The 16,211-nt window shown below is 36.0% G+C and overlaps 1 long non-coding RNA gene across 1 annotated transcript in view; it reads right to left on the reverse strand.

Annotated features, from left to right (window-relative positions):
- Window positions 1-16,211, reverse strand: part of LOC129533934 (uncharacterized) — a 65,136-nt gene that overhangs the window by 29,040 nt on the left and 19,885 nt on the right. The window lies entirely within an intron of this gene.

Genomic DNA, 16,211 nt, shown 5'->3' on the forward strand with positions numbered 1-16,211 from the left:
GACATAAAGCCTAACCATATCATTTTGCCCCTAGACCCTCTCAAATCTCATGTCCGTTTCACATTTCAAAACCAATTATGCCTTCCTAACAGTCACCCAAAGTCTTAACTCATTCCAACACTAACCCAAAAGTCCACAGTCCAAAGTCTCACTTGAAACAAGGCAAGTCCCTTCTACCTATGAGCCTGTAAAATCAAAAGCAATTTAGTTACTTCCTAGTTATAATGAGGTTGTAGGCATTGGGCAAATACACTGTTCCCAGTGGGAGAAATTGGCCAAAACAAATGCAAGTCTGAAATCTAGCAGGGTAGTCAAATCTTAAGCTACAAAATGATCTTTGACTTCATGTCTCACATCCTGGTCTTCCCAATACAAGAGGTGGGCTCAGATGGCCTAGGACAGCTCTGCCCCATGGCTTTGCAGGGTACAGCCCCACTTCTGGCTGCTTTCATGAGCTGGCATTGAGTGTCTGTGGCTTTTCCAGTACAATTCAAGCTGTCAGTGGATTTACCATTCTGGAGTCTTGAGGATGGTGACCATCTTCTCACAACTCCACTAGGCATTACCTCAATGGGGAATCTGTGTGGGGGCCCCGAACCCAAATTTCCCTTTTGCAGTGTTCTAGCAGGTGTTCTCCATGTAGGCTCTACCTCTGCAACAAAAGTCTGCCTGGACATCTAGATGTGTCTACATATAATCTGAAATCTAGGCAGTAGTTCCCATACCTCAATTTTTGACTCCTGTGCACCTGCAGGTCCATCACCATGTGTGAGCAGCCAAGGCTTGAAGCTTGCACCCTCTGAATCAATGGCCTGAGCTGTGCATTGGCCACTTTTAGCCATGGCTGGAATGCAGGGCACCATGTTCTGAGACTGCACGAAGCAGCAAGGCCCTGGGCCCAGCTCAGGAAACCATTTTTTCCTCCAGGGTCTCTGGGCCTGTGATGGGAGAGTCTGTCACCAAGATCTCTGACATACCCTGGAGCAATTTTCCCCATTGTCTTGACAATTAACATTTAGCTCCCGGTTGCTTATGCAAATTTCTGCAGCCAGCTTGAATTTCCCCTCAGAAAATGGGTTTTTCTTTTCTATCACTTGTTGGGCTACAGATTTTTTTGAACTTTTATGCTCTGTTTCCCTTTTAAACATAAGCTCCAATGCCAAACCATCTCTTGGTGAATGCATAAAACTGAATGCTTTTAAGAGCACCCAAGTAACCTCTTGAACGCTTTGCTGTTCAGAAATTTCTTCTGCCAGGTACCCTAAATCATCTCTCTCAAGTTCAAATTTCCACAGATCTCCAAAACAGGGGCAAAAATACCAGTTCCTTTGCTAAGGTGTAGAAAGAGTCCATTTTATTTCAGTTCCCAACACATTCCTCATCTCCACCTGAGACCACCTTAGCCTGGACTTCATTGTCCATATTACTGTCAGCATTTTGGTCAAAGCCATACAACAAGTCTCTAGGAAGTTCCAAACTTTCCCATGTCTGCCTGTCTTCTCCTGAGCCCCCCAAACTTTTCCAACCTCTGCCTGTTGTCTAGTTCCAAAGTTGCTTCTATATTTTTGGGTATCTTTTTAGCAACACCACACCCTCTGCAGTACCAATTTACTGTATTAGTCCATTTTCATACTTCTATAAAGAACTGCTTGAGACTAGGTTATTTGTAAAGAGATTTCATTGACTCACAGTTCAGTATGGGTGAGGAGGCCTCAGAAAACTTACAATCATGGCAGAAGGCAAAGATGAAGCAAGTAACCTTCTAACCAAGGCAACAGGAAGGAGAAATGCCAAGCAAAGGGGGTAAAAGCCCTTTATAAAACCATCAGATCTCATGAGAACTCACTCATTATCCTGAGAACAGCATGGGGAGAACTGCCCCCATGATTCAGTTACCTCCACCTTGTCTCTCCTTTGACAGGTGGGGATTATGGGGGTTATAGGGATTATAATTCAAGATGAGATTTGGGTGGGGACACAAAGCCTGACCATATCACCCTTCTTTCCTGTCTTTCTGTTAAACACACAAAATCTAAAAATACATCTGCAAAAACATTTCAATTAGGACATGATCTTGTGCCATTATAAATGCAAATTCAAGTATGGCTACTTTTGCATACCTCTACTGCTACTGTCAAAGTCCAGTCTAATAAGATCTTGTTCTTTTATTCACGGAATAATGTTTTAACTGTTCAGCTTGGTCACATTGTTGGTCTCCACAGTCAATTCTTAACACTTATCATTATTTTATCTAGAGTAAAGCCAAAGTCTTTTTGATAAATTTTAAGGATCTATTTTACTTAGTTTTAATTGTCTTCCCAATGTAATTACTAATTACACTCTAACTTGCTCATCCTTATCCAGTTACACTTGCCTTCTTGATTTCTTTCTAACTTTCTAGGCATGACACTGTTCGATGATCTTGGCACTGATTCTTCCCTTTGTTTACATTCCTTGCTCTCCAGGTTTATACTGCTAATTATTTGAACTTTCTCAATTATTTGCTGATATGTTATCTTGTCAATAATCGCTACCATGATTAGAGTATTTAAAACTAATACCTTTTTAACCTCCATATTTCATATCTTTACTTGCTATGAATTATTTTTCTCAGGAATCAAATACACTATTCAAATATATATAATGTGATTATATATTATGTTTATGCATTATTCTGTTTCTATCACAAGTTTTATTTAGCTTTATTAGGGCAATACTTTTTGGCTATTTCATTCACTGAAATATATCTCAAGTTCCTAAAATAGTTCTGAGCATAAAGTGGCTGCTCAGTGTATATTTTCTTAAAAAATACATGAATATTCATTACTTGTGGTAATGATGGGAGAGTAAAATGGTCATGAAAAATTTTCTTGGGATAAAAATTATAACATGTAGATAAAAATGCATGAATATTTCAAAAAGGATTCAAAAGAAGGAGTAAGTATACAAAACAAGCTGAAGTCAGAGGAGAGTCCTTCAACAGTAAGGGGTGAGAATATTAGCATTTTGTTTCCTGAAGAGATCCTCCAATGTACTTTGCTACAGCAGAGAAAAAATGTTTTCAATGTGAAAAATCACACTGATGCATTGCAGGCTTACCAGCTCAATATGGTAGAAAAGAAGTTCAAGATTAAATAATTTAAGATGGGATACTTTGGAAGTGAAAGAATCACAGAAAGTGTGTGATCTATAATTTCAGCACAAACTTATATTTCTGAATGGGCACTAAGATAAACTATACATCTGCATTAGAGATATCCATTTAAAAGAACATAGAGACCAAAGGTATGTATTCTCATAAAATAAAGCTCTTCCAGGTGAGTTCCATGTACTTGTTTTCTTATTAAATGAATTAATTGATGGCATTCCTCAACCATATTCAACTTGGACAGCAAAAAGCTGAAGCTTAATGACTTGGAGATTCAAAGGAAAGAAAACAAATCTATGGAGCAGCTGTAAATTAGTAGAAATCCCCAGAAACAAGGAAATGCCAGGAAGATTTTGCCTCTAATTTTGAGTACAGTCATTTCTCTGTATCTGTGGGAGTTGTTTCCAGGACCCCTGTGGATACCAAAACCCATGGATGCTTAAGTCCCTAATATGAAATGGTGCAATATTTACATATAACCTCTACACATTCTCTTGCAGACTTTAACTAATCTCTAGTTCTCTTATAATACCTAATAAGATATAAATGCTATGTAAATAGTTGATCCGCTGTATTGTTTAGGGAACAAGGACAAAAAAAGTCAGTATATATTCAATACAAATGCATTTTTTTGATGTTTTTGATATGTGGTTTGTTGAATCCATGATGCAAAACCCACAGATAAGGAGGGTCAACTGGTAATCTCTGTCTCTTTTATGTTGAGAGACAAATTAAGCAGAGACAGTGGATACTGGGGGACAATTCTCCAGGTGGCCTTGAACTAACCCAGTTTCCCCCCCCCCATTTTTACTTGTAGCTCTCATGAATAACTATAAAATATGTTGTGAATGTAATATCCTAAAATAGGGAGGGACTGGCTGGAAAGCCTGGACTCTGTTTCAACCTGTACACCCTCCCTCTCCTGAAAACAGGATGTCCTTCCCCACTTTATCTGAAAAATTCTGACAACCCAGGGGTATAAAACCGAGCTCAGGCTGCTTACCAGGGTTCCTCAGCTGCAGTGCAGGTGGGAGACATGCAAATAAGATTCCATCCATTCCTGGCAGCTTTTCTGAGCCTTGGGGGACTGGTTCACATGAATTCTAGACTTGTGTTTTTTCTTCCCACCTATTTTCATGTAATAAACACGTTTCATATTACTTATGGATGCATGGGTGTTCTGTCTTACTGGACTCAGACAAGTCGGTGACCAGTCCAAGTGAACCTGTTTCTCAGAGATCTCTAAGAGTCCAGCCTAAAAACAGCATCTTGAAGGCACAAAAATTGAGCAGACACTTTAGCTGATGCCTAATGCTTGGAAAATAAAGCTAGCATTTCAAGTCCAAACAAGGTTACTATTTAGCAGACAAAAATAAGATAATAATTCTAAGAATCCATATATCCTACAGTATGTTATTTATAATTTTTCATGAACGTAAAGAAACAGGAAAGTGATAACTTACAATAAAGAAAAAGATACTGAATAAAAAATTCAAGGTAATGTCAAATTTTGGATTTAGCAGAAGGATTTCACAGAAGCTTATTAAGCAATATTCAAAGAATGAGTGGATATGTCCAAAGTTTAAAGAAAAATGGCAGTAATGAGTGAACGGAGAACGGAATTCTGATAGGACAAGGAAAGGACAAAAGATGGAATTTTAGAGCTAAAATGTCCAATAAATTAAAAGAAAGACTCAATGAAGGACTGAAGATGACAGAAAAAATAACCAGTTACCATGAAAACAGATCAATCTAAGTAACAGAAAGACAAACAGTACATAAATATCCTGACATACCTTGACAAGAAGTTCATGTCTATAGTTGTAGTGCCAGAAAGAGAAACAGAAAGAGAAACAAAATATTTGAAGAAATAACAACTGAAAACTTGTCAAATTTTGTAGAAAATATTGACTTAGAGATCCAAGGGGCTTCAAACTAAACACAACAAAAATGTTAACCACATTATAGACAAAACGCTAAAAGTCAAAGAGAAAGAAAATCTTAAAATGAACCAGTGAGAAAGGAAACATCACATACAGGGAAGAATGTTATGATTAATTGCCCACTGTTCATCAGAAACAAAGAAGTTCAGAAACATTGAAGTGTCTTATAAAAATAATTAATTTTATAACCATTTTATTGTAAGATATGTTCCACTGTAGAACCATTTGGATACAATATTCTCTTAAAGTAATGGCAAAACAACTGTGTATTCTTCTATGAAAACATGATTTTCCCCCTTACTCAAGTCTTATAAAAGTAATTTCTAGAAGTATTAAAAATTAAATGTGATAGCAAGGAAATACGGTTTTTAAATGGTAATATATAAGAATATCTTCATGATATATTTAGAGAAATATTTTTAAATAAACACATATAACTTAAAAGTTATAAATTGACTACATTGAAATTAAGAATTTGTCTTCATTAAAAAACACTGGAAAAGGAACGAAAATACAAATCATCAAGTGGGAGAAAATATATTCAATACATGTAACCACCAAGGTCTAGTGCTAAAAAGACACAAAAGAAATAAAGTCAATAAGAAAAAGACAACAAATAACCCAATTGAAAAAAATGACCAAAGAATGGTTTAGAATTCATAATTCATAAATATTAACTCCAAATGGCTAATAAACATAAAAAAGTCTTAACTATTATTAATTGAGAAATTACAAATTAAAACTACAATGCTACCCAACCCTGTACTTATCATATTGGCTAAAACTTAATAGATGTAGACCTCATTAAGGTCTCTCATACTCTGTTGGTTGGAGAGTGTGGTACAACCTCATTAGAAAAAAATTTAAATATTTATCTAAATCTTAAGATAGACACATCCTATGACACAGCACACCTAAATATTTATCTTAGAAAACTCCATTGGATAAATATACAAAAATATTCATTACAAATTTTTGACTAATTTTCTCAGGTAGGAAACAACTAAAATTTCATTGTGTTTATTAAATGATGGATAATTAATTGCTATAAATTTTTTAATGTAATATTAGCTACAATGGTAATGAATGAGTGACAACAGTAAGATTTGAGATGAATACATTTTTAAAGAAAACATTAATACTGAGCAAAATACCAAGATTAAATTCAATTTTGTTTGATTCATTTATATAAATTAATAAAAGAGATATATTAATTTTCTGTTGCCGCTGTAGTAAATTACTATAAATTTAGTGGTTAAAAAAACTCACAAAGTTATTATTTTTTTTGGTTCTGTAGGTTAGACTTTAACACTGGTTTCACTGGAATAAAATTAAGATATTGGTAAGGCAGTGTTATAATCTGGTGGTCCTAGGAATAAAATCTCTTTTCTTGACTTTTTCAACTATAAGATACTGCAGACATTCCTTGACTGCTGTTCCTTTTTTTCCATTTTCAAGGCAAAACTTTGCTTCTCTCTGTGTCATTTTTCTATATTCACATCTCTCTAATTTAAAGAACCATGTGATTAAACTTGGTACAGCTAGATAATCCAGGATAATCTTTCCATTTTCAGGTCTTTTAGCTAAATGACATTTGAAAAGACTTCTTGCCATATAAGATCACATATTTTCAGATTCCAGGGATTAGGACATGGGCATCTTTGGGAGACCATTATTTTGCCTACCACAAGAGGCAAGAGCAAATTATATTGTCCAGGGAAAAAATATAGTTACAAAAACAATAAAGATATAGAGAAAATAGCTATCACAAAATTCTAGTAGGAAAAATTTGCATAGAAAATGGTATCCCTTAGGTCACAGAGAGCAGTGCAGTATTTCTTGATTTAGGAGGTTATCTCATTGCCCTTTTTTTAACAGAATATTAAATTTCACATTTACAGTTTATATACTTTCATACTAAAACTAATTAATAATAGATTATATGGGATTTCAAATTGAGTGAGGAATCACTCTTTTGGAATCACTGCTGCGTTTTGACTAGACGGTGATGGGTTGAACTGTTTTTGGCAGTGTATAAAGGAGGAAAGACTGAATAGATTAGTGGGATATTTCAGAACAGTATAAGCAAAAGATTTTTTAAGCTTGTAAACTTTGTAATTTTGTTATTTTTCTCCCTTTCTTTTTGGCAGATTTTACACATCTCTCTAGTGATTCATATAATGATTGATTATATAATCTTTTTGAGAATCTTGAAATGACATCACTTAACCCATGTTTGAGAGCACAACGTTGAGTAAGAGTCATTATGTCTGGATTTGTTAATTTTTTTTCACATACACTTTCTATTAGGTGCAACTTCTGTTTGTTATCTTAATTATGATAGATGATGATTCTCACTATACTTCCTTTTTATAAATAACACCTTCTTAAATATTTGACTATGATAGCTAAATAATGCAAAAATCTTGGATGCCAAATAAAATGTGCTGGAGTTTAAAAATCCCAAAACAACACACATTATTGACAGTAAATTTTAAATATTATAAATTTTAAATTTTAGTATAAAATAAATTTTAAATACTTTAAGCTAGTTATTTACATATTTTAAAAGTTATTTTTTTGTTCTATCAATATATTCTTTCTGCATTTTGTTAATTCAATTTAGTTAATCTTACCTAACCAATTTCTTTCTGTAGTTCAAAACTTTATAAGCCTAAAGTGTTAAAATTTCTGGCATCTTTTTAATATACACCATTCCGTCATACAAAAAAGGAGAAATACTATTTTAGATTAAGAGACAGATGCAAAATAGTAGATAAAATAATACTGATTTCAGATGGAAGATAACTGATGATCCTAATATTAACCAAGTTTTTTATTTATTTATTTTTTTGAAACAGAGTCTCCCTCTCTTGCCCCTGCTGGAGTGCAGTGGTGCTATCTCCGCCTGGGGTTCAAGTGATTCTCCTGCCTCAGCCTCTCGAATAGCTGGGACTACAGGTCCCCAACACCACGCCCAGCTAATTTTTTTGGTATTTTTAGTAAAGGCAGGGTTTCACCATTTTTGCCAGGCTGGTTTTGAACTCCTGACTTCAAGTGATCCACCCGCCTTGGCCTCCCAAAGTGCTGGAATTACAAGCGTGAGCCTGTAGCCAAGTTTTATATATACTGGCAAATATGTTATTTAAACTTTCTCTTCCATAATGCCTAAACAGAAAAATCTTACAATTTATTATGTGCTAAGATTTGTTGTGAAATCAGGTGAAGAAAAAAGTCCAATGGAGCAAATTGATTATCTAAAAGGATCAAATAACCCAATCATTCATGACTTCTAGTTATTAGTGGATTGTAAATGAGAAAAAAAATTTTTTTTTTTGGGACGGAGTCTCGCTCTGTCGTCCAAGCTAGAGTGCAGTGGCGCGATCTCGGCTCACTGCCAGCTCCGCCTCCCGGGTTCACGCCATTCTCCTGCCTCAGCCTCCGGAGTAGCTGGGACTACAGGCGCCCGCCACCACGCCTGGTTAATTTCTTGTATTTTTAGTAGAGACGGGTTTTCACCGTGTTAGCCAGGATGATTCAATCTACTGACCTCGTGATCCGCCCGCTTCGGCCGCCCAAAGTGCTGGGATTACAGGCGTGAGCCACCGCGCTCGGCCTAAACTATGGATTTTTTTTTTTTTTTTCCAGTGGAGTTTCGCTCTTGCCCAGGCTGGAATAGGATGGCACGAACTCGGCTTACTGCAATCTCCGCCTCCCGGGTTCAAGCGATTCTCCTGCCTCAGCCTCCCGAGTAGCTGGGTTTACAGGCATGTGCCACCATGCCTGGCTAGTAAATGAGAAAAATTTTAAAGAAAAATACATGGACATATCTTTCCTTCAAAAAATAAATGTGGTATTTATACTTATTTAATAGTAAATTATTCTCAAAATTTATACAATAGTTCACTTGATAATAATCATTATGTGACAACATCAGCTTGGATTTATTAAATCCATGTTAATATGAATCTAAAATGAGCTTTGCATTTTCTTTATAAACTATAAATATTTTGAGTAATTTTTATGGCTTTTATTGTTTAGTAGGCTCAAGAAGAACCACACTAGCAGTGATGTTTCACTATAAGCAAGCCTTTTTCACTGTTATAGATCAAGTGTCTCAACTAGTATCTTGAAAATGTTTGCTCAAGGAAAGGAAAATTTCTTGCCTTGGACTTTACTATCTGGTCACCATGATCAAATCCTGAGGCAATGATTTTCAAGAAGTCATACTCTTCATGACATTGATTAATTCCATGATAAATCTATTTAGCGATATACAGATAAGATTTAGAAAATGTTCATGGCCTTAAATTGAATTTTAGATTAGCTATATATCATGTTAATATGCAGGTAATAGCAGTTTAAAGACGATGTGATGCCTTAATTATATATTTGTCTAGAACAACAGGCAGCTTTGCAGAAGGTTAGAGTCTATTAATAATATGCATAACAACCGGTCACTTGACATTTAATTTTGAATCTGACAACTTTGGGCCAGTTGTTTCAGAATTCTCACACAACCTAGTGTGCTGAAGAATGAATGCGAGGTATTTCAGTGATGGCAATACATTTAAAACTATACTTAAAAAACACTTTTCAGTGATAAGTGGAGTTTTAAAAATATACAATTTTATTATGAGGGAGTGACACATTTTTTGAGAAGGCTAGTTTTTAAACTGGAAGGACTGAGCCTATTTATTAAACAAGCCTAGAAATATCTGCAGGAAATACGAATAGAAACTGGTAAGTGCTTTGTAAAGTATACCTTAAAGTTATATTGCTGCTTACTTTAAGTATTTTTGTTTCAAGTAACAAACATGGAATGAGGTTAACTTAAGTAAAAAAAAAAAATTGCTTGAAATAATAAACTGTGGTTTTCCAAATAGAGGGAATATTACACAAAGAAAAGAACCTAGAAAAGGTAGTGGGGAGTTTGTAGGTCTACTGAACATCATTTTCTTAATTCTTAGACAAGAAAGAATAAGCTGGAATTTTTGTTCTGTCTCCTTAAAAGTGGGATTCCCAGGAAATAAGCCTAATTAATGAACTTCAATTATACATCACATATTCAATAGGAGAGTGGAAGAAAATTTGATTGACAAAACCCATTGATTGTGGGAGGGGTGGATATTTGAAAAAAATGGAAAACCAATGCTGAATTGCAAAAGTTTTGTTAATGTATAATTCATTTTGAAATCTCAACTTCATTTACATTTTTAGTAACACTACCAAAAAATTAATCAATTCATTATCTTCATTTTGTTTTGAGGGAGGATGAAAAACAACTGCCATCCTCATAATCTTCAATTTACAAAAAATCATCTTGTTCTTCCAAATTTTCGATAAGTTGTTGAAATTTCAAATATTTTCCCCATAATAACCTTTGTATCTGATCAAGAACAGTGATATATTATATATTGACAATAATATTATTATCCATTTATTTAGTATATATATCAGGGGTATATTTCTATGGGAAAGGAATAGACAAATACTGACTTTTATGTGTCAGAAATGCTATTGTATTTAATAATTAAAAACATGCTTTGAGACATGCATTAAAATTATTGATTTATTGATAAGACAAAAAATTCAAAGAGATTAGTTTCTTTAATTACTCACAATAAGAAGGAAGAATGTGAATGAAATATAAAATTCTTTCCTATACACTCCTCTATTTTATTCTGTTAGATTATTTAGAAAATAAAAACAGGAATATCATGCTGTCTTCAAAGAAATCATATTTTGGTCAGTGGTATAAATCATGTAAATTAAAATGTATTAAGTGCAGAAATATGGACAAAACTGTAGATACACTTCCATTTTATTTATTTATTAGGAGACAGAGTCTTGCTCTGTAGCCCAGACTGGAGTGCAGTGGTGCGATCTCAGCTCACTGCACCCTCCCAATCCTGGGTTCAAGTGATTCTCCTGCCTCAGCCTCCTGAGTATTTGGAATTGCAAGTGTGAGCCACCATGCCTGAATAATTTTTGTATTTTTGGTAGAGAAGGGGTTTCACCACGTTAGCCGGGCTGGTCTCAAACTCTTAGCCTCAAATGATCTGCCTGCCTTAGGCTTCCAAAGTGCTGCAGTTACAGGCATGAGCCACTGCACCTGGCATATAGATACACTTTCAGAGAAAAAAAGAGATTATTTTGGTATGAGATGATGAATCAAAGGATTCTTTGTAAAAAGTTTAGAATTTGATAACAGCAGACACATATCAGATGAAAAAATATTTTATGTGCAAGGAATATTGTGAGTTAAATCAGTGGGATGGGAAGAATTTAACGTGTGGCTTTTAACATAAGAATAATAAACAATTTGTAAGTATTTTATATAATCCAGCATACTCTGTATGAAATGGAGAAAACTTTTTCTATCAAAATGCTGTAAGAGGAAAAATATTAGAGCAACTATTTTCACTAATATGCTTAATAACATAATATTAAAAATTTTGGAAGAAAGTTTCCATCCTACATTTCCATTAAAACTAAAATAATACATTTCAATGAAAATAATTCCTACTTGAGTTTTGCAAAGGAGAAACTTGAGCCTTATTACTATAATTTTCATCATTTTTAATATACAATTTTAATGTTTTTTAAAATAAACTTTCTTCACTAGATACTAAATATTTTATCTCACTTTTTTCTCATTTATAAAATTCCTTTGGGGCTGAGGAAAAAGTGCTTTTCAAACTTTACAGTATTTTATAAACAACAAAGGTAGCATTTTATCTGCTACCATTTTACACTTCACTGCTGCACAGAAGTGAGGAGGCCAAGTCATTTGGGGATCTGGGCATTAACTTTCTTACAAGAAGGTTACTTTCCAATATTGGACAAGTGTAGAGTTTTCCAAAGAGGCATATTTCATTCAGGTTCCACAATCAGTGTCAAGGTCCCAGAAGGTCATTATCCTTTTCAAGTCAGTTGGAATGACATCTGCCTCAAGCAACCTAGAGGCACAGCTGATTGTTCTATAGTAAGAATATAAACACTTCCTGTAACTTATGTCAGTATAAGTCTAGTGGTAGAAGAGATGCATTTGGGAAGAAGAAGAAATAGAAAGCAAGTTTATTTACTTAAAATATACTTATAATATTTTAAGTTTATTATTTAAAATATTACAAATGGAAATATATACACATGGCTATTAAAATAAGTGTGGTTTTAAATTTCAAAGCCTCATTGAAGAGTTGGATGACAGCAAAGGGAAAACACTTAAGTCCATGTTCATTGCTAGGTTTCTAGATTTTATTTCTTACAATACTGCTTATCTTTGCATAAAAAATGAACAAATCAAAACCATATATATACATACATATTATGTGTATATATGTGTGTGTGTATATATATAATAGATATATCTATTATATATATATATAATAGATATATCTATTATATATATATATAATAGATATATCTATTATATATATATATATATATATCCCCAGTAGAGAACTCATAATTCAACCTGATACTTGTTATTCCTATTTTTGTTGTTGCTGTTATAAGCTCTGGTCCAAGCCTGGACAAAACTTTTACTCCCAATTCCCATTAGCATGACCATATGCTATATTTCTTTCCTGCTCAGCAGGAAATAATGTGCAATGTGGTGCTTTTGCTTAGAGGAGCTGTGGAAGATGCAACTAAAACAAAGAAGAGAGTGTAGATTCTTACAATAATCCAAATTTTGGCTCACATTATTTTCCAAGCTTTCCTTACATTAATGATTTAAAAGAAGATCTCATTAATCCTCTTGCAACTGGAAAATATATAATCTATTCCACCTCAAAAGATCACAAGTTGAAAGGGAACCAGATCACAGAATCAAAGCTCAGCCGATAGTTACTCCATACTATAAAATATACAATTGTATTAAAATTGGAGCAGATTCCTGAGGCAGATATTATGATTACAGTTTAGTCTGTTGCTGTATGTAAAATAAGACGTAAGACCAAGTTCAGGGCTTTGCTACCTACTGATAATTGCAGAGTGGCTGGTGGGTACAGAACATGAGAAAATTGTGTGGTTTTTAACTATCCTATCACCTTCCTTAAAAATAATCACTTCAAGCTGGGCACGGTGGCTCACGCCTGTAATCCCAGCATTTTGGGAGGCCGAGGTGGGTGAATCACTTGAGGTCAGGAGTTCAAGACCAGCCTGACCAACATGGAGAAACCCCGTCCCTACTAAAAATACAAAAAAAATTAGCCAGGCCTGGTGGTGCATGCCTGTAATCCCAGCTACTCTGCAGGCTGAGACAGGAGAATTGCTTGAACCTGGGAGGCAGAGGTTGCAGTGAGCCAAGATCATGCCATTGCACTCCAGCCTGGGCAACATGAGCGAAACTCCATCTCAAATAAATAAATAAATAATCACTTCATTCAACTCAGATGCATTAATAAATTTGCTTTATATTTTTTAATGACTTGCTTAGAAACATTATTTTCTTACATAAGCCCAGTAAAAGAGAATAAAGCTTTGATATTGATGATAAATTTAGAGCATGTACAATTGTTATTTACTCTCTTGGTGAATCACAATTTCCATGATACTACAATTGACAAGTTAATTTCACTATTTTAATGATCTTCATAGTTCACAAACACACACACACACAATCTTTTCTTTATTCTTGAATTACAAAGACAAGATACTTTTGCTGATCACATTTGATATGGTTTCACTGTGTCCCCACCCAAATCTCATCTTGAAATCCCATGTGTTGTGGGAGGGACCTGGTGGGAGGTAATTGAATCATGGGGGCAAGTCTTGCCTGTGCTGTACTTATGATAGTGAATAAGTCTCATGAGATCTGATGCTTTTAAAAAGAGGAGTTCCCCTGCACAAGCTTTCTCTCTTTTTGCCTGCTACCATCCAGGTATGATGTGACTTGCTCCTCCTTGCCTTCCACCATGATTGTGAGGCTTCAGCAGAAACGTGGAACTGTAAGTCGAGTTAAATCTCTTTCTTTTGTAAATTGCCCAGTCCTGGGCATGCCTCTATCAGCAACATGACTAATAACAGTAAATTGGTCCCAAGAGTGCAGTGCTGCAGAAAAGATACCCAAAAATGTGGAAGTGACTTTGAAACTGGGTAACAGGCAGGGGTTGGAAGAGTTTGGAAGGCTCAGAAGAAGATCGGAAAATGTGGAAAGTTTGGAACCTCCTAGAGGCTTGCTGAATGGCCTTGCCCAAAATGCTGATAGTGATATGGACAATAAAGTCCAGGCCAAGGTGGTCTCAGATGAAAATGGGGAATCTGTTGAGAACTGGAGCAAAGGTGACTCTTGTCATGTTTTAGCAAAGAGACTGGTGGCATTTTACCCCTGCCCTAGAGATCTGTGGAACTTTGAACTTGAGAGAGATGATTTATGGTATCTGGTGGAAGAAATTTCTAAGCAGCAAAGCATTCAAGATGTGACTTGGATGCTGCTAAAGGCATTCAGTTTTATAAAGGAAGCAGAGCATAAAAGTTCGGAAAATTTGCAGCCTGACAATGTGATAGAAAATAAAATCCCACTTTCTGAGGAGAAACTCAAGCCGGCTGCATAAATTTGCATAAGTGACAAGGAGCTGAATGTTAATCCCCAAAACAATGGGGAAAATGTCTCCAGGGTGTGTCAGAGGTTTTTACAGCAGTCCTTCCCTTCACAGACCCAACACCTAGGAGAAAAAGTGGTCTTGTTGGATGTGCCCAGAGTCCCGGTGCTACGTGCAGCCTAGGGACTTGGTGCCCTGGGTCCCAGCTGCTCCAGCCATGGCTAAAAGGGGCCAATGTAGAGCTCAGGCCATAGCTTCAGAGGGTGCAAGCCCAAAGCCTTGGTGGCTTCCACATGATGTCGAGCCTGTGAGTGCACAGAAGTCAAGAATTGAGGTTTGGGATCTTCCAACTGGATTCCAGAGGATGTATGAAAATATCTGGATGCGGTGGCATCCAGGCAGAAGTTTGCTGCAGTGGCAAGGCTCTCATGGAGAACCTCTGCTAGGGCAGTGTGGAAGGGAAATGTGAGGTCAGAGCCCCCACGCAGAGTCCCTACTGGGGCACTACCTAGTGGAGCTGTGAGAAGAGGGCCACCGTCCTCCAGACCCCAGAATGGTAGATCCACAGAGAGCTTGCACCATGCACAGAGAAAAGCTGCAGATACTCAATGCTAGCCTGTAAAAGCAGCTGGGAGGCAGGCTGTATCCTGCAAAGCCACAGGGGTGGAGCTGTCCAAGACCATGGGAACCCACCTCTTGCATCAGCATGACCTGGATGTGAGGCAAGGAGTCAAAGGACATGATTTTGGAAATTTAAGATTTGACTGCCCTTCTGCATTCTGGACTGGCATGGGGCCTGTAGCCCGTTTGTTTTGGCTAATTTCTCCCATTTGTAATGGCTATATTTACCCAATGCCTCTACCCCAACTGTATCTAGAAAGTAACTAACCTGCTTTTGATTTTACAGGCTCATAGGTGGAAGGGACTTGCCTTGTCTCGGATTACACATTGGACTGTGGACTTTTGAGTTAACGCTGAAAAGAGTTAAGACTTTGAGGGACTGTTGTGAAGGCATGATTGGTTTTGAAATGTAAGTACATGTGATTTGGGAGGGGTTGGGGCAGAGTGATATGGTTTGGCTGTGACCCCACCCAAATCTCATCCTGAATTGCCGTGTGTTGTGGGAGGGACCCGGTGGGAGGTAAATGAATCATGGGGGCAGGACTTTCCTGTGCTGTTCTTGTCATAGTGAATAATTTTCACAAGATCTGATGGTTTTAAAAAGAGGAGTTCCCCTGCACAAGCTCTCTCCCTCTTTGTCCGTTGCCATAAAGTACATTATATTTAGAAGACAAGGAATAAATAGAAAAACTATTTAGGAATATCATGCTAAAAAGAGTGTTATGAATTTGCCTTCTGAGTTTCTATGAACATCAGTAGCAATTCATCAACCAATATTTAAGGGCCAAATATGAATCAAAATCTACTGGATATTTATATTCCCATTACATTGATTGAAGCAATGAGTATTATTTGGTTGTAATCAAGGGTATAATTGTGCAAGGTCATGCAGACTGAGAGAGTACCTTATCCTGAAAGCATTATTTTTAACTCTCAGGAAATTATATA

The sequence above is a fragment of the Gorilla gorilla genome, chromosome 4, assembly GCF_029281585.2.
Source record: "Gorilla gorilla gorilla isolate KB3781 chromosome 4, NHGRI_mGorGor1-v2.1_pri, whole genome shotgun sequence".
Lineage (NCBI taxonomy): Eukaryota > Metazoa > Chordata > Mammalia > Primates > Hominidae > Gorilla > Gorilla gorilla.